This window comes from Mesoplodon mirus, assembly GCF_964341445.2.
Source record: "Mesoplodon mirus genome assembly, chromosome: 9".
Lineage (NCBI taxonomy): Eukaryota > Metazoa > Chordata > Mammalia > Artiodactyla > Ziphiidae > Mesoplodon > Mesoplodon mirus.
In genome coordinates, this window is record NC_138985.1 from 61,803,076 (window position 1) to 61,827,992 (window position 24,917).

Sequence of the window (24,917 nt, forward strand, 5' to 3'; positions counted from 1 at the left end):
AACACAGTCCTTTAACTTGAAAATTTTAAAGTTCTCTATTAAATGTAAATAAAAGGAAATAAAAGGTGAATTTTCAGAATTTCTAAATGAAAGCAATAAAGAAAACCATATTTTAGAATCTATTGGTTACAGCTTAAAGCAGTGATCAGAGGAATATTATTCTAACTTATTTTGTCAAAAAAAATGAAAGAATGACATACATAAGGTATATTCCTAACTCAAACAGCTTGAAAACAAAAGAAATGTAAAGAACAGAATAAGTATAAAGACACACTGAGAAAACAAATATATTAAATAAAATGCTGGCTCTTCAAGAAAAATTCAGTAATATGGCAAAGCCCTAACTAATCTAATAAAAATAAGGGGTGGGGTAGGGAGGGAACAGAAATATGCAAAATAAAGTATAAGGGGAAACATCTCTGAAAAAGAGGAAATTTCAAACACCTCTTTCAAAATATATTTGAGATTTTATATAAATAGTACAATTTACTAGGAAAATACCGTCTCCAAAATTGACTTCAATTGAGATTGCCAGTTTAAACAGACCAAATGTCTATGGAATAAAGAAAGTCATAAACTATCCCACAAAAAGTTTTGCACTAAGATGGTTTCATGGGGGAATTCAAGAAAACATCAAAAACTAGATGCAATTCTATTGAATTATTTCAGTAAATTGGAAAAAGAAAACTTTTATCCTTGAGACAAGTATAACACTGTTCCTAAACTGACAAAGAATGTTCAAAAAATTAATACCAATGCAACAATCCTCAATAAAATACTAACAAAATCTAGCAACATATTAGAAATAATAAACCAAGATGAACAGTGAAGCACTGGATGCTTTCCTCATAAGACTGAAAACAACACAAGGATTTCCTCTCTCACCACTCCCATTCAACATCGTTCTGAAAGTCATAGTTACTGCAATAAGAGAAAGAAAAGAATACAAGATACACAGATTGGAAACAAGAAAAAAACTCTTTATTTGCAGATGACAGATGGGTCATTTAGAAATCCCAAATAATCTATAAAAAAAACCTCATGAACTTGCAAGTGTAGCAAGACTAAAGGACCCAAAGTCAATATATAAAATCAATTGCTTCTTTACATACCAGGAATGAAAAATTGGAATTTGAAATTTAAAAGTACCATTTCCAACAGCACCAAAGAACCCCCACTTAGATATAACTCTAAGAAAATAGGTATACTATCTACACATTAAACATTACAAAATATTGATTAAAAAATCAAAGATGTTTTAAATAAATGGAGAGATAATAAGTTCACATTTTGGAAGATTCAGTATTTTTCAGATATCAATTCTTCCCAACTTGATTTCTAAAGTCAGCACAGTCCCTATCAAAATCCCAGGAAAGTATTTTGTAATAAGCAAACTGATTCTAAAGTTTATATGAAAAGGCAAAAGCCCTGGAATAGTAAATACAGTACAGAACAGTAACAAAGTTGGAGGACTCATACTACCTTATTTCAAGATTTACAATAAAACCACAGTAATCAAAATGGTTCTGTTGTATTGGCAAAAGAGTAGATACATAGATCAATGGGAGAGACTAGAGAGCTCAGAATTAGATTTACATAAGAATAGACAACTAATTTTTGACAAAGGCATGGAGGCAATTTAATGGAGAAAATATAGTCTTTTCAACAAAGAGTGCTGAAAATACTGTGTAACCATATGTAAAAAAATGTACTTAGACACAGACCTCATACTTGCTATAAAAATGAACTTAGATTGTACACTAATGATCCATTAGTAATGTAAAATGCAAAACTATACAACTTTTAGAAGAAAATATAGGAAAAAATCTACATGACCATGGGTTTGCTGATGAGTTTTTAAATAAAACACCGAAAGCACAATTTATGAAAGAAAAAATTGATAAGTTGGATTTTATTAAAATTAAACTTCTGCTTTGCAGAAAAAAATCAGGAGAATGAAAAGACAAGCCACAGACTTGGAGAAAATAGTTGGAAATCACATATCTGATTGTACCTGATATATACAAAAAAATTTTTAAACTCAACTGTAAGAAAAGAACAACCCAATTAAAAAATGGGCAAAAGATCTGAATAGATACCTCACCAATGAAATAACAAATAATTATATAAAAAGATGCTCAGTAACATTTATCATTAGGAAAATGCATATTAAAACAATGAGATATCATTGTTTTTATAACCTACCTATTACCTACCTCTTACAGGTATTACCTATTTTCATTAGCTATTACTATTATTAGCTATTATTACCTACATATTAGAATAGATAAAATCCAAATAACTGAGAATACTGACTACTGGTGAGGACGTGGGTATACATAAATGTATTTTCTTGCTCTCTTAGCTGAGAGGGACTGGAAGAGATAACACTTAGTAGCAGTGAATACACATAGCACTCCGATCTTGGTTTCTAACATTCTCAATAAAAAGAAGTAAGGCACCTTGGAGAAATGGCTAATTCAAGAGCTGAAGCCAGAAATATACAAGATGAGCCTGGAACATCTTGGAGAGCCAGAAAGTAAGGAAGTATTCAGGAAAACAGTGATGGGGTGTGTTAAAGGGACACAGGAGCCAAATGAAGGAGCTTGCAATAGCTAAATTAAAACAGTAACATTAATACCATGTTACTGAGTTATAATGCAAAATAAAAAATAAAAATACTTGAGCTGGGGGACCTTCAAGATGGTGGAAGAGTAAGACGTGGATATCACCTTCCTCCCCACAAATACATCAAAAATACATCTAAATGTGGAACAACTCCTACAGAACACCTACTGAACACTGGCAGAAGACCTCAGACTTCCCAAAAGTTCACAGAGTGAAGAAAGACTGGTGTAAACCAAGAAAAATCTATAGGGTAGACAGCAAGGCATGTCCCTGAGGATTGGGCTGTGGGAAGACTAGACAGAACAACAGCTGCTGGGATTTCTGAGGTCCAGAGGCAAAAAGCTGTGTGGCTGACAGGGTGTTGGTGCTCCAGCTGGGTGTCAGGCCTGTGCCTCTGTGGAGGGAGAGCCAAGTTCAGGATATTGGTCCACCAGAGACCTCCCAGCTCTACGCAATATCAAACGGCGAAAGCTCTCCCGGAGATCTCTATCTCAGTGCTAAGACACAGCTCCACTCAATGACCAGCAAAGTACAGGGCTGGACACCCTATGCCAAACAGCTAGCAAGACAGGAACACAACCCCATCCATTAGCAGAGAGGCTGCCTAAAATCATAATAAGGTCACAGACACCCCCAAACACACCACCGGATTTGGTCCTGCCCACCAGACAGAAAGACAAGATCCAACTTCATCCACTAGAACACAAGCACCAGTCCTCTCCACGAGGAAGCCTACCCAACCCACTGAACCAAACTTAGCCACTGTGGGCAATCACCAAAAACCATGGGAACTATGAACCTGCAGCCTGCAGAACGGAGACCCCAAACACAGTAAGTTAAGCAAAATGAGAAGACAGAGAAATACACAGCAGATGAAGGAGCAAGGCAAAAACCCACCAGACCAAATAAATGAAGAGAAAATAGGCAGTCTACCTGAAAAAGACTTCAGAGTAATGATAGTAAAGATGATCTAAAATGTTGGAAATAGAATGGAGAAAATACAAGAAACGTTTAAGAAGGACCTAGAAGAACTAAAGAGCAAATGAACAATGATGAACAACACAGTAAATGAAACTAAAAATTCTCTAGAAGGAATCAGTAGCAGAATAACTGAGGCAGAAGAACAGATAAGTGACCTAGAAGATAAAAATAGTGGAAATAACTGCCACAGAGCAGAATAAAGAAAAAAGAATGAAAAGAATTGAGGACAGTCTCAGAGACCTTTGGGACAACATTAAATGCACCAACATTCAAAATATAGGGGTCCCAGAAGAAGATGAGAAAAAGAAAGGGACTGAGAAAATATTTGAACAGATTGTAGTTGAAAACTTGCCTAATATGGAAAAGGAAATAGTCAGTCAACTCCAGGAAGTGCAGGGAGTCCCATACAGGATAAATCCAAGGAGAAACACACCAAGACACATGTTAATCAAACTATCAAAAACTAAATACAAAGAAAAAATACTAAAAGCAGCAAGGGAAAAACAACAAATAACATACAGGGAATCCCCATAGGGTAAACAACTGATTTTCAGCAGATACTCTGCAGGCCAGAAGGAAGTGGCAGGACATATTTAAAGTAATGAAAGGGAAACACCTACACCCAACATTACTCTACCCAGCAAGGATCTCATTCAAATTCAATGGAGAAATTAAAAGCTTTACAGTCAAGCAAAAGCTAAGAGAATTTAGCACCACCAAACCAGCTCTACAACAAATGCTAAAGCAACTTCTCTAGGCAGAAAACACAAGAGAAGGAAAAGACCTACAATAATAAACCCAAAACAATTAAGAAGATGGTAATAGGAATATACATATTGATAACTACCTTAAATGTAAATGGATTAAATGTTCCAACCAAAAGACATAGACTGGTTGAATGGATACAAAAACAAGACCCATATATGTGCTGTATACAAGAGACCCACTTCAGACCTAGGGGCACATACAGGCTGAAAGTGAGGGGATGGAAAAAATGTTCCATGCAAATGGAAATCAAAAGAAAGCTGGAATAACAATTCTCATATCAGACAAAACAGACTTTAAAATAAAAACTATTACAAGAGACAAAGAAGTACACTACATAATGATCAAGGGATCAATCCAAGTAGAAGATATAACAATTGTAAATATTTATGCACCCAACATAGGAGCACCTCAATACATAAGGCAAATGCTAACAGCCATAAAAAGGGAAATCGAGAGTAACACAATCATAGTAGGTGACTTTAACACCCCACATTCACCAATGGACAGATCATCCAAAATGAAAATAAATAAGGAAACAGAAGCTTTAAATAATACATGAAACAAGATGGACTAAATATTTCCAGGACATTCCATCCAAAAACAACAGAACACATTATCTTTTCAAGTGCTCATGGAACGTTCTCCAGGATAGATCATATCCTGGGACACAAATCAAGCCTTGGTAAATTTAAGAAAATTGCAATCGTATCAAGTATTTTTTTCACCCACAATGCTATAGACTAGATATCAATTACAGGAAAACATCTATAAAAAATACAAACACATGGAGGCTAAACAATACACTACTAAATAACCAAGTGGTCACTGAAGAAATCAAAGAGGAAACCAAAAAATACCTAGAATAAAATGACAGTGAAAACATGACGACCCAAAACCAGTGGGATGCAGCAAAAGCAGTTCTAAGAGGGACATTTATAGCAATACAATCCTACCTCAAGAAATAAGAAACATATCAAGTAAACAGCCTAACCTTACACCTAAAGAAATTAGAGAAAGAGGAACAAAAAAACCCCCAATGTTAGCAGAAGGAAAGAAATCATAAAGATCATATCAGAAATAAATGAAAAAGAAGTGAAGGAAATAATAGCAAAAATCAATAAAACTAAAAGCTGGTTCTTTGAGAAGACAGATGAAATTGATAAACCATTGGCCACACTCATGGAGGAAAAAAGGGGGAAGACTCAAATCAATAGAATTAGAAATGAAAAAGGAGAAGTAACAACTGACACTGCAGAAATATAAAGGATCATGAGAGATTACTACAGGCAACTCTATGCCAATAAAATGGACAACCTGGAAGAAATGGACACATTCTTAGAAAAGCACAACCTTCCGAGACTGAACCAGGAAGAAATAGAAAATATAAACAGACCAGTCAGAAGCACTGAAATTGAGACTGTGATTAAAAATCTTCCAACAAACAAAAGCCTAGGAATAGATGGCTTCACAGGCGAATTCTACGAAACATGTAGAGAAGAGCTTACACCTATCCTTATCAACCTCTTCCAAAATATAGCAGAGGGAGGAACACTCCCAACCTCATTCTACGAGGCCACCATCACCGTGATACCAAAACCAGACAATCATATCACAAAGAAAGAAAACTACAGGCCAATATCACTGATGAACATAGATGCAAAAAATCCTCAACAGAATACTAGCAAACAGAATCCAACAGCACATTAAAAGGATCATACACTATGATCAAGTGAGGTTTATCTCAGGAATGCAAGGATTCTTCAATATATGCAAATCAATCACTGTGATAAACCATATTAACAAATTGAAGGAGAAAAGCCATATGATCATCTCAGTAGATGCAGAAAAAGCTTTCAACAAAATGCAACACCCATTTATGATAAAAACTCTCCAGAAAGTAGGCATAGAGGGAACTTACCTCAACATAATAAAGAGCATATATGAAAAAGCCGCAGAAAACATCATTCTCAATGGTGAAAAACTGAAACCGTTTCCACCGAGATCAGGAACAAGACAAGGTTGTCCACTCTCACTACTATTATTCAACAAAGTTTTGGAAGTTTACGCCACAGCAATCAGAGAAGAAAAAAAAGGAATCAAAATCGGAAAAGAAGTAAAGCTGTCACTGTTTGCAGATGACATGATACTATACATAGAGAATCCTAAAGATGCTACCAGAAAACTACTAGAGCTAACCAATGAATTTGGTAAAGTAGCAGGATACAAAATGCACAGAAATGTGTTGCATTCCTATACACGATGAAAAATCTGAAATAGAAATTAGGGAAACACTCAGGTTTACCATTGCAACATAATGAATAAAATACCTAGGAATAAACCTACCTGAGGAGACAAAAGACCTGTATGCAGAAAGCTATAAGACATTGATGAAAGGAATTAAAGATGATACAAACAGATGGAGAGATATACCATGTTCTTGGATTGGAAGAATCGACATTATGAAAATGACTATACTACCCAAAGCAATCTACAGGTTCAGTGGAATCCCTACCAAACTACCACTGGCATTTTTCACAGAACTAGAACAAAAAATTACAATTTGTATGGAAACACAAAAGACCCCAAATAGCTAAAGCAATCTTGAGAAAGAAAAACGGAGCTGGAGGAATCAGGCACCTGGACTTAAGACTGTACTACAAAGCCACAGTAATCAAGACAGTATGGTACTGGAACAAAAACAGAAATATAGATCAATGGAACAGGATAGAAAGCCCAGAGATAAACCCACACACATGTGTCATCTTATTTTTGTTAAAGGAGGCAAGAATATACAGTGGAGAAAAGACAGCCTCTTCAGTAAGTAGTGCTGGGAAAACTGGACAGCTACATGTAAAAGAATGAAATTAGAACACTCCCTGACACCACATACAAAAATAAACTCAGAATGGATTAAAGACTTAAATATAAGGCCAGACACTATAAAACTGTTCGAGGAAAACATAGGCAGAACAGTCTATGACATAAAGTACAGCAAGATCCTTTTTGACCCACCTAGAGAAAGGGAAATAAAAACAAAAATAAACAAATGGGACCTAATGAAACTTAAAAGCTTTTGCACAGCAAAGGAAACCATATACAAGATGAAAAGACAACCCTCAGAATGGGAGAAAATATTTGCAAATGAAGCAACTGACGAAGTATTAATCTCCAAATTTACATGCAGCTTCTGCAGCTCAATATCAAAAAAACAAACAACCCAATCCAAAAATGGGCAGAAGACTTAAATAGACATTTCTCCAAAGAACATATACAGATTGCCAACAAACACATGAATGAATGCTCAACGTCATTAATCATTAGAGAAATGCAAATCAAAACTACAGTGAGGTATCACCTCACACCAGTCAGAATGGCCATCATCAAAAAATCTACAAACAATAAATGTTGGAGAGGGTGTGAAGAAAAGGGAATCCTCTTGTACTGTTGGTGGGAATGTAAATTGATACAGCCACTATGGAGAATAGTATGGAGGTTTCTTAAGAAATGAAAATAGACTACCATATGACCCAGCAATCCCACTGTTGGGCATATACCCTGAGAAAACCATAACTCAAAAAGAGTCATGTACCACAATATTCAATGCAGCTCTATTTACAGTAGCCAGGACATAAAAGCAACCTAAGTGTCCATCGACAGGTGAATGGATAAAGAAGATGTGGCACATACATACAATGAAATATCACTCAGCCATAAAAAGAAACGAAACTGAGTTTTTTGTAGTGAGGTGGATACACCTAGAGTCTGTCATACAGATTGAAGTAAATCAGAAAGAGAAAAACAAATACTGTATGCTAACACATATATGTGGAATCTAAAAAAAGAAAAAAAAAGGTCATGAAGAACCTAGGGGAAGGACGGGAATAAAGACACAGACCTAGTAGAGAATGGAATTGAGGACATGGGGCAGGGGAATGGTAAGCTGGGACAAAGTGAGAGAGTGGCATGTACATATATACACTACTAAATGTAAAACTGATAGCTAATGGGAAGCAGCCACATGGCACAGGGAGATCTGCTCGGTGCTTTGTGACCACCTGGAGGGGTGGGATAGAGAGGGTGATAGGGAGCGAGACGCACGAGGGAAGAGATATGGGGATATATGTATATGTATAGGTGATTCACTTTGTTATAAAGCAGAAACTAACACACCCTTGTAAAGCAACTATACGCCAATAAAGATGTTAAAAAAAATAGGGGAGAGGGGAGAGAGACACAAATTGGGGGTGTGGTGAGATGTTAACAGTTGGTCAGAAGTATGTAGGAATTGATCACACTGTCTTTGAACTTTTAAGATTGAAATCTTTGAAAATAAAAAAAAAAATTTAAACAACTACAAAAGAGATTCTCTAACCGACTTCTCCTTAATGAAGTTTCCACTGCAAGACCATAACCCTTGTCTTTGGTCATTTAGAAATTTATGCTATGGAAATCTTTGCTCTGTTAATAGCTCTTATAATATTAGCTTCTAGTGAATTTTTCATTATGTCCTTGAAAGGAAATAATGTAATTGCCAGGTGAAAGCCCATTAAAATGATTCCTCACTGCAATATTTAAAACATTCTGGAAAGTGATATGAGATCAGTAAACTGTGGCTTGTCATTGTCTGCTTTACGTCCACTGTGGATGTTACCTGGGAACACTGGAGAATTCGTGGAATTAGTTATGGTGGCACTGTCAGAGTCTAGAATTGCCATGTCTAATATGTCTTCAGTATATCTCCTAATATACACTGGGTGGTTTTTCAAATACTCTTAAGTCAGAGCCTGGGATATTTTAATTTGTAATATCATTTTCCTGTAAAATAAAAATATTCTCAAAACCCCAAAGTAGCATTACATTTTCAAATTGCGAATTATTATAGATAATACATTTTCTTATCTCCTCAATTGTATAAAGTCACGTTTAGGTAAATTTAAGGAAATTTAATTTCTGAAAAAAATAAAATCAATTAGGCAAGATTTTCATTACTATGTAAAAGCACATATGTACAGAATACTAGGTAAGGTAAGTGTGTTTTTAAAAGAAAGAGGAAAATGGAATGCAATTCATAACAGCTAATAGATAGTTGATCTTAACTAGTCTTGAGATTTTAAAATTAGAGCCAATTAAATAGTAAAGAATAAAATCTTGAATATTTTGCTTCTTGAGATCTGAAACGATTTATTTTTTGCTGGCCTTTTTCCTGAGTTATATCCTTAATACTTATTAATGTCATTTTTCTGCTCACTGAGAGGCAGAAATGTAGCATTTGAAAATAATTTGGAAGACGGTAGCCATCAGTACAGTGTTGACAATGCTTGTTTCATTTCTTTGGGGAGTTGCCTCCAACAGGGAGTGTGGGAACATACTTGGCCTTCCAGAGAAATCTCTAAGGAGCTTGCTCCTAGGGACAAGAGAGATGGACAAGCTCGTTCTCTGAGATGTCTGATGAGTCTAATGACTCAAGATGGAAATGTCTATGGAATTTATGTCACTGTTGGTTTTTTTCTTGACAGACATTCCATAATTTGGTATACCTGTGAAACATTAGTAGCCTTGTCAGAAAATACTTAAGTTCATACAGTTTTAAGCAAAGATGCTTTAAGTCAGTCAGTCTCTGTCTCTCTCTGTCTCTCTCTCTTTCTGGACACCAAAAGATCTTGACCTTTGGAAGCCACGATACAAAGTTAGACTTTAGTAGGTGAGGTATACAACCTCCTGCTGAGTAAGCTTTTCATGATCAAATCTTTCTGCATGTCTGTTGCATTGTTTAGCAAAAATAGTGCAATTTCAGTGAAGAACTATCCTACTATTTAAAGAAATATCATAAATATCATCATTTACTTGATGGAAGCTCTGTACATCAGAACCAGATACAGGAAAGAATGGAGACAGTATACTAAATTCAAAGAGTGAACTCTGTTTTCCACAGCGTGGCATCCTTGGAAGTGTGAAGAAGATGTAACTTTGAGCCATTATGTACTTTGTGAGTGCAAAATTCATAATTTGTTTACTACTGAGCACACAGAAAAATGTTTTCCTGGCTCATTGTTGGTCCCCTGTGGCACATTTATATTGGGCTTCCAGTCATGTTTAACATTGCACTGATATCAAATTGTGGTTTTTGAAAAGGCTAAAAATAGAGATTTGTTCTGTTGTGATAATCCTCCCAACATTAATCTAATAAAAATAATTATGTTGCATGGCATTTCTTATATTCCATTCAAGCCAGTGAAGATAGCTTACAATCAGAATCATGAAGACTTAATTTCTTAAAAGGCTGAATTTCTTCATTCAGTGATTTTTTATGGTGTCCACTGTGTACCAGGCACTATTCCAGACTGAGTGAAGTCTAAAAGGGGAATGGAAGAATTTTCCTCTGATATTAAATGTAGTTTTTACTGTATTGAAGTGTGTTTTTAAAGTGAGTGAGTTTTCATTAAGAATTAAAACCCCACAATTTTCTGACAAGTTAGGATCAAAATAATCACTGCTGTTAGTGTATATATACTACACCACTGACAACCTGGAGTTTCATAGAGTTGCTTTGTTGACTTCAGTTTAATTATTTTAAAATAATCTGGCACCTTGACCTTGATGCTTTCAGGAGCATTTGGTTTCTGCTCTAGACTACCAGCTTTAGATATTCCCGTTTTGAAGTAGGCCTAAGACCTGATATTTCCACCAATCATTCCCTGACTGGTAGTGATTTCTAGGGGTTGTTTATAAATAAGTATTTAAATTTTGGGGTCAATCTCAATAGAATCTAGACCAGTGTGTGAACATGATTTAGGAGTGTCCTCCATCTTCCTAGTTAGCCAACTTGGAAATGAAAGAACTTGTATCAATTTATAAAACTAGCAAAATAAATACTTTGAAATTTAATGAAGCTTTTTGAAGTAAACACCCCTGAAGATGAAGCAGAATATCTCAAAGCATTTAGCTTCATGGCTAGAAGCAACATTATTTACAAAATTACAGTGTGTTAGCTGTTTTGCCAGCACCATGATCTACTTGGCTATGTAGAGAAATGTTAACAGCTTTTTAATGGCTCTGCTAGCTGGGCAAATCATACACATTTAAGGTAAATGAAAAATTTCTTTTCTATCAGTCATTTCTTTAAGAAACTTCTTTTACAGGTATTTTGTATACTTATATTTCCAAATGTTAGACTGAAGTTGAAAAATAATTTTGCTCTCAAGAAATTATCTAAACTTTCTGCCTTCAGTGTAGGGAACTGAGTAATGGAAAAAAGAAGAATGGGAGAAACATTTTTTTCACTGTTTCTTTTTGTGCCTTTTATTCAAAAGTTCTATAAATTTAAGTGTGTGTGTGTGTGTGTGTGTGTGTTTATGTGTGTGTGTGTAAACTAGTAAGGCATGGGTAAATAATTTGATTGTGGTGACTCATGCACCAAAAGTATATTAAGCTAGGTGGTTCCATTAAAAAGGGAGAAGTAAGATGTTTTCATAGTCAAAAATGTATTTAAAGAATTGATCACTATTTTGTGCTTCTAGAGTTCCATTTATTTCTTGTCAATATTCATTCTACCACTGAAATCAATATCCAAAAAGATTTTGGCTTTTAAGAAAAATGATTCTCCTTAAGGCAGTGAAAGAATAGTCTCCTGAATGAGTAGAATCCTGAAGCATAAAGAAAAAATGGCCTTCCTGAAGACAGGCATAGAAGCATGGTCTACTGTAGCCCCCTGTTCAAAGGAAGGGAGGATGCTCCCAATTCGGATAAACACCCTTCTCATGATAGTGACCTCTGAGGCCCCTGGGAACTGTTGCTCCGCAGGGACTATTTATTCTCCTTACCAGCCTTCTTAGGAAAAATGACCTCTTCCAGCGTTTTTGTGAGGCCCACAAAGGTACTCAACAAACTTAAACATAATGTCACCAGTTCCTCTAATTTAGTCTTTTTGGATCCTAAGTGACAGTTTGTTGTGGAGGTTAAAGCTTATTTTTAATTATTTATTTATTTTTTTGCTGCTTTATACAGTTTTTTTTTAACATCTTTATTGGAGTATAATTGCTTTACAATGGTGTGTTAGTTTCTACTTTATAACAAAATGAATCAACTATACATATACATACATCCCCATGTCTCTTCCCTCTTGCATCTCCCTCCCACCCTCCCTATCCCACCCCTCTAGGTGGTCACAAAGAACCGACCTGATCTCCTTGTGCTATGTGGATGCTTCCCACTAGCTGTCTGTTTTACATCTGGTAGTATATATATGTCCATGCCACTCTCTCACTTTGTCCCAGCTTAGCCTTCCCCCTCCCTGTGTCCTCAAGTCCATTCTCTACATCTGCATCTTTATTCCTGTCCTGACCCAAGGTTCTTCATTTGTTTTTGTTTTTGTTTTAGATTCCATATATGTGTGTTAGCATACAGTATTTGTTTTTCTCTTTCTGACTTACTTCACTCTGTATGACAGACTCTAGGTCCATCCTCCATCCACCTCACTACAGATAACTCAATTTCATTTCTTTTTATGGCTGAGTAATATTCCATTGTATATATGTGCCACATCTTCTTTATCCATTCATCTGTCAATGGACACTTAGGTTGCTTCCATGTCCTGACTATTGTAAATAGAGCTGCAATGAACATTGTGGTACATGACTCTTTTTGAATTATGGTTTTCTCAGGGTATATGCCCACTAGTGGGATTGCTGGGTCATATGGTAGTTCGATTTTTCGTTTTGTAAGGAACCTCCTTAAAAAAGGAGGTTCCTTAAAAAACCTTATACTGTTCTCCATAGTGGCTGTATCAATTTACATTCCCACCAACAGTGCAAGAGGGTTCCCTTTCTCCACACCCTCTCCAGCATTTATTGTTTGTAGATTTTTTGATGATGGCCATTCTGACTGGTGTGAGATGATACCTGTAGTTTTGCTTTGCATTTCTCTAATGATTAGTGATGTTGAGCAGCTTTTCATCTGCCTCTTAGCCATCTGTATGTCTTCTTTGGAGAAATGTCTGTTTAACTCTTCTGCCCATTTTTGGATTGAGTTGTTTCTTTTTTTGATATTGAGCTGCATGAACTGCTTGTATATATTGGAGATTAATCCTTTGTCAGTTACTTTGTTTGCAAATATTTTCTCCTATTCTGAGGGTTGTCTTTTCATCTTGTTTATGGTTTCCTTTGCTGTGCAAAAGCTTTTAAGTTTCATTAGGTCCCATTTGTTTATTTTTGTTTTTTATTTCTATTTCTCTGGGAGATGGGTCAAAATTGATCTTGCTATGATTTATGTCATAGTGTTCTGCCTAGCTTTTCCTGTAAGAGTTTTACAGTGTCTGGCCTTACATTTAGGTCTTTAATCCATTTTGAGTTTATTTTTGTGTATGGTGTTAGGGAGTGTTCTAATTTCATTCTTTTACATGTAGCTGTCCAGTTTTCCCAGCACCACTTATTGAAGAGGTTGTCTTTTCTCTGTTATATATTCTCTCCTCCTTTATCAAAAATAAGGTGACCATATGTTTGTGCATTTATCTCTGGGCTTTCTATCCTGTTCCATTGAACTATATTTCTGTTTTTGTGCTAGTACCTTACTGTCTTGATTACTGTAGCTTTGTAATATAGTCTGAAGTCCGGGAGCTTGATTCCTCCAGCTCCGTTTTTCTTTCTCAAGATTATTTTGGCTATTTGGGGCCTTTGGTGTTTCCATACAAATTGTGAAATTTTTTGTTCTAGTTCTGTGAAAAATGCCATTGGTAGTTTGCTAGGGATTGCATTGAATCTGTAGATTGCTTTGGGTACTATAGTCATTTTCACAGTGTTGATTCTTCCAATCCAAGAACATGTATATCTCTCCATCTGTTTGTGTCATCTTTAATTTCTTTCATCAGTGTCTTATAATTTTCTGCATACAGGTCTTTTGTCTCCTTAGGTAGGTTTATTCCTAGGTATTTTATTCTTTTGCTGCAGTGGTAAATGGAAGTGTTTCCTTAATTTCTCTTTCAGATTTTTCATCATTAGTGTATAGGAATGCAAGAGATTTCTGGGTATTAATTTTGAATCCTGCTACTGTACCAGATTCATTGATTAGTTGTAGTAGTTTTCTGGTAGCATCTTTGTGATTCTCTATGTATAGTATCATGTCATCTGGAAACAGTGACAGCTTTACTTCTTTTCCAATTTGGATTCCTTTTTTCTCTTTTTTTCTCTGATGGCTGTGGCTGAAACTTCCAAAACTATGTTGCGTGAAAGTGGTGAGAGTGGACAACTTTGTCTTGTACCTGATCTTAAAGGAAATGGTTTCAGGTTTTCACCATTGAGAAAGATGTTGGCTGTGGGTTTGTCATATATGACTTTTATTATGTTGAGGTAGGTTCCCTCTATGCCCATTTTCTGGAGAGTTTTTATCATAAGTGGGTGTTGAATTTTGTCAGAAGACTTTTTTGCATCTATTGAGATGATCATATGGTTTTTATTCCTTAATTTGTTAATGTGGTGTATCACATTGATTAATTTGCGTATATTAAAGAATCCTTGCTTTCCTGGGAGAAAACCCACTTGATCATGGTGTATGATCCTTTTAATGTGCTGTTGGATTCTGTTTGCTAGTATTTTGTTGAGGATTTTTGCATCTATGTTCATCACTGATATTGGCCTGTAGTTTTCTTTCTTTGTGACATCTTTAATTATTTAATTTTACTAGTTTATATAGTAAATAATTTATATTTTGATGTGAGCAGTTCATGGACTGCTAGTATATTTGGGCAACCATCTCTACTGTCGACTTCTAGAACATTTTCATCACCCCAAAAAGAAACCCCACAACCATTAGCAGTCACTCCCTTTCCTCCCTAATCCTATTCCTTAGTAACCAATAATTTACTTTCTGTCTCTGTTTTTTCCTATTCTGGAATTTCATATAAATGGAATAATATAATGTGGGATCTGGCTTTTTTTTACTTAGCATAATGTTTTCAGGGTTCATTTATATTCTAGTGTGTACCAGTACTTCATTCCTTGTTATGGCCAAATGATATTCCATTCTGTTGATAAACTGCATTTTGCATTCATCAATTGATGGACATCTGAGTTGTTTCCATATTGGTGCTGTCAAGAATAATGCTGCTATGAGCATTCATGTACAAGTGTTTTTTTAAGGCATGTTGAATTTCTGGGTCATATGATATTTCTGTTTCAGAACTACCAAGATATTTCCAGAGTGGCTGTGATATTTTACATTCCCTCCAGCAGTGTATGAGGGTTCCAGTGTCTCTACATTCTCACCCCTTATATTGTTAATGTTTCATTGTGATTTTGATTTGCATTTCAATAACGGCTAATGATGTTGAACATCGTTTTGTGTCGTTATTGCCCACTTGTGTATCTTCTTTGAAAAAATCCACTATTCATATACTTAGCTAATTTTATTTGTATTATTTGTCTTTATTGTTGAGTTGGAGTTGTAGAAGTTCTTTATATATTCTGGATACTTGTCACATGAGCTAGATGTTTTGCAAATATTTTATTCCATTCTGTGGGCTGTCTTTTCATTTTCTTGATGGTATATTTGAAGAACAAATTAATTTTGATGAAGTGTAGTTTATCTGTTTCTTCTTTTGTTGCTTGTGATTTTGGGTATCATACTAAGAAACCACTAACAAATCCAAGGTATTATCCTATTTTTGCCTGGGAATTTTACAATTTTAGATCTTATAGTTTAATTCTGTAATCCATTTGAGTGAATTTTTTTGTTTCTGGTGTGAGGAAGGGGTTTAAGTTCATTCTTTTGTACTATATGGATTCCTGGTTGTCCCAGTGCCATTTGTTAAATAGCCTATTCTTTCTCTATTGAATTGTCTTGGCACCATTGTCAAAAATCAATCATAAATGTAAAATGTTGTTTTTTTTGGACTCAATTCTATTCCATCTATGTCTGTCTTTAAGTATTACTATAACCTGTAACTTTGTAGTAAATTCTGAAACTGGGAAGTGTAAGTCCTCCAAATTTGTTCTTTTTTAAAAAGAAGAACTTATTTTGCCTATTCTGGGTCTCCTCCAACTCCATATGAATTTTAGGATAAGCTTTTGATTTCTGCAAAAACGTCAGGTAGAATTTTGATAGAGGAATTAAATTGACTCTGTAGTTCAGTTTGGGGAGTATTGCCATCTTAACAAAATTAAGTCTTCCAATCCGTGAATACTAAATAAATGTCTTTACATTTCTTTGATTTTTTTTCCAATGATATTTTGAAGTTTTTATTTTAGAAGTTTTATACTTCCTTGGTTAAATTTATTCCTAAATATTTTAGTCCTTTGTAAATGGAGTTGTTCCTTGATTTTAGATTGTTCATTGCTAGTGTATCAAAATACGACTGATCTTTGTGCATTGATCTTGTGTCCTTCAACCTTGCTAAACTTGTTTATTAGTTCAAATAGGTTTTTGTGGAGGTCTGAGGCTTTGAATGTTCTATCCTGTTATTCCTTCATGTGTATGTGTGTGTGTGTAGGCGTGTGTAGGCTCAATCCATTTGATTCAATTTTAACTTTTTATGTGTAAGGGTTAGATTGAAAAACTTACTATATCTCACACTGTCCTCTTCTGACTTATGATCTCATTTCTACAGACAAAAGGAATAACCATCTATGCCTTGCCCATTCTCAAGGGCACTTCTGGCAGTATTGCAAGGCCCTGGCAGTGGGTGGTGGTTGCAACCTCAATTATAAAGCATGCAGCCTGATGGTGGTTTCCAGACAAAGAATCCTAGTAGACTTTTCAAGTCAGTCATGACGAGAATAGTAATATAATTTATCATCATCCTGGGCCACTTTGGAGACTTAATGTGGGGGGCGTGAAACATGTGCTATTAATTACTATGCAGTACAACAGGCATAAACTTTGAATATCCTTAATAAAAAGGTATGATCATCCTTGTCATAGCAGATTGTCAACAGATGGGTTTTCAAGTGTAAATCAGACAGAATGAAAAGGGTAAGCCGGGGCAGAAGGTTTGGTACCAGAAGATGCCTATGGGTTCATGGTGGGGAACAAGGATTAGAAAGGTCAGATCAGGAAGGATGCTCTACACAGATATATGCTGGCTAAGAGCATGGGTTTAGAGCCAGATTGCCTAGGTTAAAATCCTTCCTCTGCTACCTACTAGCATGTTAGTTTGAGCAAGTTGCTTAACCTCTTAGTGCCTTAGTATACTCAAATACAGAATGTGTTTAATAGTAGCCTTACCTCATAGAGTTGTTATGAGGATCATAACAACAACTCCTCATAGAGTTGTTATGAGGATTCATACATATGAATATATGTAAAGATTTAAAATGAAGCTCACCATATAGTGTGTGCTGTGTAAACATTATCCATTAGTATTAGTTAAATACTGTAGTGATTGATTTTGTGTCTTGGGTAGGGATATGGGCTGAGCCAACTCCAGGAGCCCACTAGTTAGTTAATGGGACTTGGACAAATCCATGTTGCTGATTGTATTACTGCTGAGAGGGACCTGTAGAGAATTTGCTGTGACCAACCTCTTCAGTGCTGCTCTGCACTGAACCTCTGCATTCTTTAATTTTTAAAAATATTTTAGAAGCTACTTCCTTTTCAAAATACAGCTTTGGGAGAGAGGGTCTAAGAAAGCTTGAAAGGGACTTGAGTTTAGTAGGATCCAGCATGGACTTTGTAGTATGAAATTGTCAGCTACCCAGAAACCAGTTCCATGGAGTGATATGTTAATTGATATTCTGAGGTCTAATTTCTAACTATTAAACTCTGAGAAACACTAAATATATTTCTCCTCTTTTTCAATAGCATGTTACTGAAACAGAGATTCTTTAGGAGGGCTATGTACAAGTTAATTTTTCTTTCCAGGTAGGATAACTCTTAGGTAATAGTCTGGAAAACTCAAATGCTATATTTTCTTTCTCAGTTTAAGTACTTTCTTCTCTTAGGTAATTATTTGTCTGATTTTAACTTATCTTTTGAAGGTATAGAAAATTGAATATTTACTTATAACTAGAAGCTATAAATTTAATCAAACTTTCTTCAGAATATTAAGGGCAAAAAACCCCCAAAACCCAAACATACAAAAAAAGAGTATTAAGGGTGTTAGACAAAGGAAGAACTATATTGAAAATGTATCTTTAGTTTATACTCAAAGATAATTCATTTTTAAAATTTTTATCAATTTCTTTAAGGTAACAATTGGAAGTTTGGGCTATTTATTACCTTTTTAGACATGATATGGTATAAACCCATTTGTAATCTTTAGCCTTTAGATTGGATAGGGATTCAAAATTTAATATAGGGTTTTTGTCATACTCCAGTTGGTAGTGTATCTGACTTTAGAGGACTTGGGTATTGATCTAGAAAACAGACTTGAATTCTTTATTAGGGCTCTTTTTTATCATAGGAGGTAACTTTATTTAGTTGATAAGATTTTTGTATTTAGTTCTTTGCTTTTAGATGACTACTGGTATGCATTGCCTTATAATTTAAAAAAGGACCCTTGGAACTTCCCTGGCAGTCCAGTGGTTAAGACTTTGCCTTCCAATGCAGTGGTGCGGGTTCGATCCCTGGTTGGGGAGCTAAGATCCCAGATGCCTCGCTGCCAAAAACAAAACAAAACATAGAAGCAGTATTTTAACAAATTCAATAAAGACTTTAAAAATGGTCCACATCAAAAAAAAATCTTTACAAAAAAAAAAGGCACTCAACTTTTATCAAGTATAAAAATTAGTAGGTGGTTGTTCCATTTAAGATGAGTATTTTTTCTATAAAGAAATTATCATAGGACTCCTTTAAGCCTTGCTTCTACATTCAATGTAAGATTTATTTTATATCATAAAATACTAGTTTAAAGGGGTATTGCCACTTGCACCTTAGAGCATAGGGTCTTTGTCCTTTTAAGGCCCCTAGTGTGATTTTATTGGTTGTGAAAATTTTCAGTTGAGTAGCCATCCTTGATCATGAGGAGATGGAAGAATTGAACTTTCTTCCTTGTGTGGTTTGATAAGAGTTTCTCTCAAGTATGCTGAAATCTGGGAAGGGGGAGCCCAAATGAGGCAGCTTTGGTGTCATCTGAGTGGGAAGGGACAAATATCCCAACTCTCTTTCCCCAGGACTTATGGCCAGGGAGGTGAGCCAGGGTGTGTCCAATGCCCTGGAACATTGGAGGAGCAATGAGTTCCCAGAAATAAAATCCCTTTGAGGAAAGAATATTTATGCTGACAGCTTGGAATCAGCCTAAGAGTTCACTGGGAGGCCTGATTTCAATCGCTGCTTATGCATAAAATTTACAATTTACCTTTGAAAATATTTAGACTACAGTAATTAAAATTTTAAATAAATTCTAAATGACCAGAGTTAGGTTTACCATGTTTAAAATAACTAACACAGTGCCCAAGCATATGTAATGTACTAAAAATTTTATTTCATTTATATAAATTAATAAAGACAAATTATACAATCAAGAGTGTTGGAAACTATGAAAAGGAAGACTCTGCTATTACACCCAGTTGTGTGAGATGCTGTGAGCAGAAATCAAGTGGCAAAGATTCTCTCCTTGACCAGACTTTAGTCAGACTCCTCTGAACTCTCTTTCCACCTAGACTGTGCCTTTTGGGCTTCTGTTTTCATCTTTGCATCACCCAGTTTCTAGCAAGAATTCTGCTAAGTCACTTTAGCATGACTCCCCTACATTCAATAACTGATATCTGATCAATTTCCTCATCTCCGACCCTTGTTACATGATCACTCTTGCCTGCCTTCAGCAAGAATCCTGTCTAGCTAAGTTTTGGTTTAGCTAGAGTTCTTCCTCACCCCAGATGTTTCCTCTTAGGAAATTTCTATCCACTGACCCTTGCCCTGCTCCTTGCCTATAAATCCCTACTCGTCCATGCTATATCTGGAATTGAGCCCAGTTCTGTACTGAAATCTTTTCCCCCTTACTGTAATAGTTCCTGAATAAAATCTGTTTTTACACCTTTCATGACTGTCCAAGTCTTCCTTTGCTGTAGCTAAGGTTGGGGATAACTCAGTACATAGTTGTCAAACATCATTCATTATGTCCTTAATCCCTGGAATTAAGTATTATTAGTAAACCGATCTGAATCTTGCCCCTGTCACGTTGCACATACAGGGCTGTATTTGCTTTTGGTGATGATCATGGACCATGCATTAAGTATAAGGGAAGGAAGGGACATGAAAATGAGAAAGAAGATAATCTGGTTTCTTGAATAAACACCGTTTGGAAATTGGCAAATAAGCCAATTGTTATTGCTTAAGTCAGAGGATGTCAACGCATAGCAGTTAGGATGTGTTCTCTGTCCACCTGATTCTGTCCCCTGGGTTTGACTCAGACCAAGGGCCTGGCTCCCCCCAGAGCTGCCTAGGCCTTAGCGGAGAACAAAAAAGCCAAGGGAGGTCAGTAAGAGTCAAAAACTGTCCCAGCTCAGAGCTCTGGGTAAAGAGATGGTTAAGAGCCCTCCTGTTTTCATGGCTGCATATAAATCAGGGTCCACATTTTCTCAGCACAAAATAGTGGTTGGGAAGTCAGGAGAGCTCAAAATCTGACGGCAGAATATTCCTGCCAAACCATCTTTTCTGGGGCTGTCACTGTAAGCCCCTCCTGCCTGGAGGCACTCTGGTTGAGTCAGAGGAACAAAGGTTTGGGGGCAAAGAGACCTGTGCCCCGCCCCCCCATACAAGCTATGCTGCCCATTAAATACCAGACTAGGATGCATATGATGTGCACCTCTGTGCCTTATTTTTCCCATTTGCAGACAGGATACTGGGTGAGAGGTGCCCGTTATTATTCATTCAGCAGATATGATTGAGCACCTACTGTGTGCCACACATAAAGCTAGGCACTGAAATACAGCAGTGGAGCTTACAGCCTTATTGGGATGGGAACAAACAAGCAAAAAACAAGTGAGAAAGCAAATAATGTAATTTTGAATTGTTTCAATAGCCAGGAAGTAAAAACTATAACACAGGACATGGATATAGACAGTAACTATGGTGCCTTAAATCAGATGGCATGATCAGTCTGATCAACCTTTCAACTGAAACCTAACAAATAGCCTTTCGCTCTTCACTTTTTGTCTTCAGCCTGTTAGGGAAAAAGTGACCTTGACCAGGTGTGTCATGAAGTGAAGATGTCAGGTCAGATTAGGTGTGACCTTACCGGGTTATGAAAAGGAATTTGCATTCATATATAAAGTGGAGGAAGAATGGATTGGCATATGGTTAACATCAAACCTGTAATGGGGGACTTCCCTGGCAGTCCAGGGGTTGGGACTTCACCTTCCAATGCAGGGGGTGTGGGTTTGATCCCTGGTCAGGGAGCTAAGATCCCACATGCCTCACCACTGAAAAGCCAAAACATAAAACAGAAGCAATATTGTAACAAATTCATAAAGACTTTAAAACAAAACAAAACAAAAGCAGAAAAAAAACCTGTAATGGGTGTGGTTGCTGTTATTACCATTCCTATTGTTGTTGTTATTTTTCCAATCTGACTTTTATGGGGTATCACTCATGTCTTAAAGAAATAAAAGGGGAAAACTGTACACTGCAGGTAAAACAAAAACAAAAACACCTGAATGAAATTTCAACAAAGAGCAATAACCTGATTGATGTATTTGGCAACAATTTAGTTTGTCAGCTGTTTTCTTCAATTAAAACATAAACTGAGATGTAACAAAATAGTGCCTCCACAGAGATCATTTAAATTTTATTACACAGCTACCAGCCCTTCATCTACTTCTTTAAGAAAAAGGGGACCCTTTAAAAATGTTACTTATATCTACTTAGGGAAATCCCAATAACCAATAAATGGTTACTGAAGTTGAAGTGCAATTATGTTAATCTCTCTTTAGAAAATACATGTAAACTGAACGTTTCTAGGCCTAAAGCAAAAACTACATAAATATTCATTCATAATATTCATAATGTGACAAATACCAAAATCAGGTCCAAAGATTAAGGTACAAACATATAAAACATGCTATGGATGGTTGGGACATGAGAGGAAGTAGGTATATACACATATACAAATAGAGCCTGAAGAGGTTGCCAAGCTGTAATTTTCCATGTCCAGATTTTATTGGCTACAGGTACATCTGTGTAGCTCTCGATCTTCAGTATAGAGGTAGAAGAAACATTTATGATTCAAAGATTTAAGGGTAGTTCCATTCCTTTGCTCCACTAATTTGAGTGGAATATGATAGAAATACTTTGATTTCAAGCTCTGATGATTTCTTTGTAGAAATGGTTTGTTTGATGTGACCGTGTGTGTATATGTGAGTGGCAAAGTAGGGAAAGGGAGGGGCAGGGTAGTGTACAAGGGAGAGGATCACAACATAAATATAGGTGGCAAGTCTTGTTAGATCCACATGTCCATACATGTCAAACATGTGCATATTCCTTAAGTAACGAGCTCTTCCTAGCAACGTTTTGCAGGAGGATTGTAGAACTAATTAACAAATTTGCATAATGAAGAAAAATTCCAGCAAGCAGTTTTGCTTTGTAGAAGCATATGAGCTGCCCTTACTGATTTCCACATTTCAGTTAATATGAAAAAAAAATAGCAGAACATGGAGGACTACCTAGATAAGACAAGAGGGAAATATATCCAAGGATCTCTACCAGTGTCCCCAGGATTAGAAAATTTCCTGAAGACCTTACCTCAGGAAGGGTATTATTATTTTTCTTTTTAAGATCCATTTCAGGCAGATACATTACAAAATTCCTGCTTTTATATATTGCTTTATTCTCAAGGATCTGACTTTGAGATCAGGGTCATATAATGGAAGTACAAAACTTGGCATCATGCTGCTGTGAGAATGTGAAAAAAATATTTACAGTAGCAATCTATCAGAAAAATTTATTCACACTGGACCCTTAGGTAGTGTGCAGAGACCTTGGGATTTAATTGTGACTCTTGTTAATCACTAGTGTCTCCTTGGTTTTGTTCCTTTGTTCTTCCACAACCCTCTTCAAGGGTTGATAATGAGAAGTTACTAACAAAATGCATACTACACCAAAACATGCTTCTGACATGCAGAGCTTTCAAATAAAGATCACTTTCAACCAAGGTCTCTAACTAGAAAACTGCAGTGATGAAGCTGCTGACAGTGACCTTTCTAAACCCCAAATCTGATTATATTACTTCCCTATTTAAAATCCATAGAGAGCTTCCCATTACTCTTTTTTTTTTTTTTTTTCTTTTTTTTTTTTTTTTTGCTGTATGCGGGCCTCTCACTGTTGTGGCCTCTCCCATTGCGGAGCACAGGCTCCGGATGCGCAGGCCCAGCGGCCACGGCTCACGGGCCCAGCCGCTCCGCGGCATATGGGATCCTCCCAGACCGGGGCACGAACCCGTATCCCCTGCATCGGCAGGCGGACTCTCAACCACTGCGCCACCAGGGAGGCCCCCCATTACTCTTTGAATGACATCACACTCCTTAACGTAGTCTACAAGGCCTCGCGTGGCCCCTGCTTATTTTCCCAACTCATCTCTTGTCGTCAAGCCTGAAGCTCTTCCTCCCAGATATACCAGCTATCTTCCTTCCTTTTCTAGTACACCTTGGCCTCACCCATCTAAGCCACTGCACATTTACTACCCAGAATCCTCTTCACCCATCTAAGCCACTGCCTATTTACTACACAGAATCCTCTTTTCCTGTTTCCATGCCTGGATCACTCCTACCTTTGTCAAGGTTACAGGTGACCTGTCCCTTCCTGTAAGATGCTCTCCTTGATCCCTCAGGTGAAATAGACACCTTTCCTATTTGCTTCAAGCTCGGTATTTCCAATGTCTCTGTACCTGTCACACTGCATTTCACCTGCCTCTTTATTGCCCTGTGACCTGTTAACTCCACAGGGGTGGGGATTCTGTCTCTTTCCATTCATTCTGGTATCACTGTGTCTAGCCCAGTGCCTTGCACAAATTAGTGCCCTCTGAAGATTGTTTGAGTGAGCAAATACATAAATGAAGGACTCTATCCTTTTGCAGTTCTACTGTTTATAGTACATACACTTAAAAATGAGAGGTAATTTAATACTTATTTTATTTCCTTTCTCTCATATTTTTAACTTCTCCCTCCTTATCAGCAACTTGCAGTTTGTCACCCAGAGACATAAGTAAGTCTTCCTAATTCTAATTGTAAAAATTCTCCTCTTGAGTGTGAATTCCCATCAGCCAATAGAAGTGTTCTCTGGGGGCTTTGCTCAATTTCTTGAAATAATATCATTTGCTAGCTCCATTTTGTCAGCAGTCTGACTTTTTCCAGCATGATCTAACAAGCCATTGATAGAACTTTCTCAGTATTTAACAAGCAAGGTTCTCTTTGATCAATCTAAAGGCCTGTTCTCAAGCCTGATCCAACTTCATACCAGGGACATTCTCCTCTGCGTATTCCAGATAGACCAGATGCTGAATTTACTTAAAGGGCCAAATTATGGTAGTACAAAGTCCCACTGGCCTGGTTGTCAGAAAATCAACTTCAGAATGTTCCCAGTTATTTAACCCCAAAGAATTGTTTGTCTAGGGGATGAAT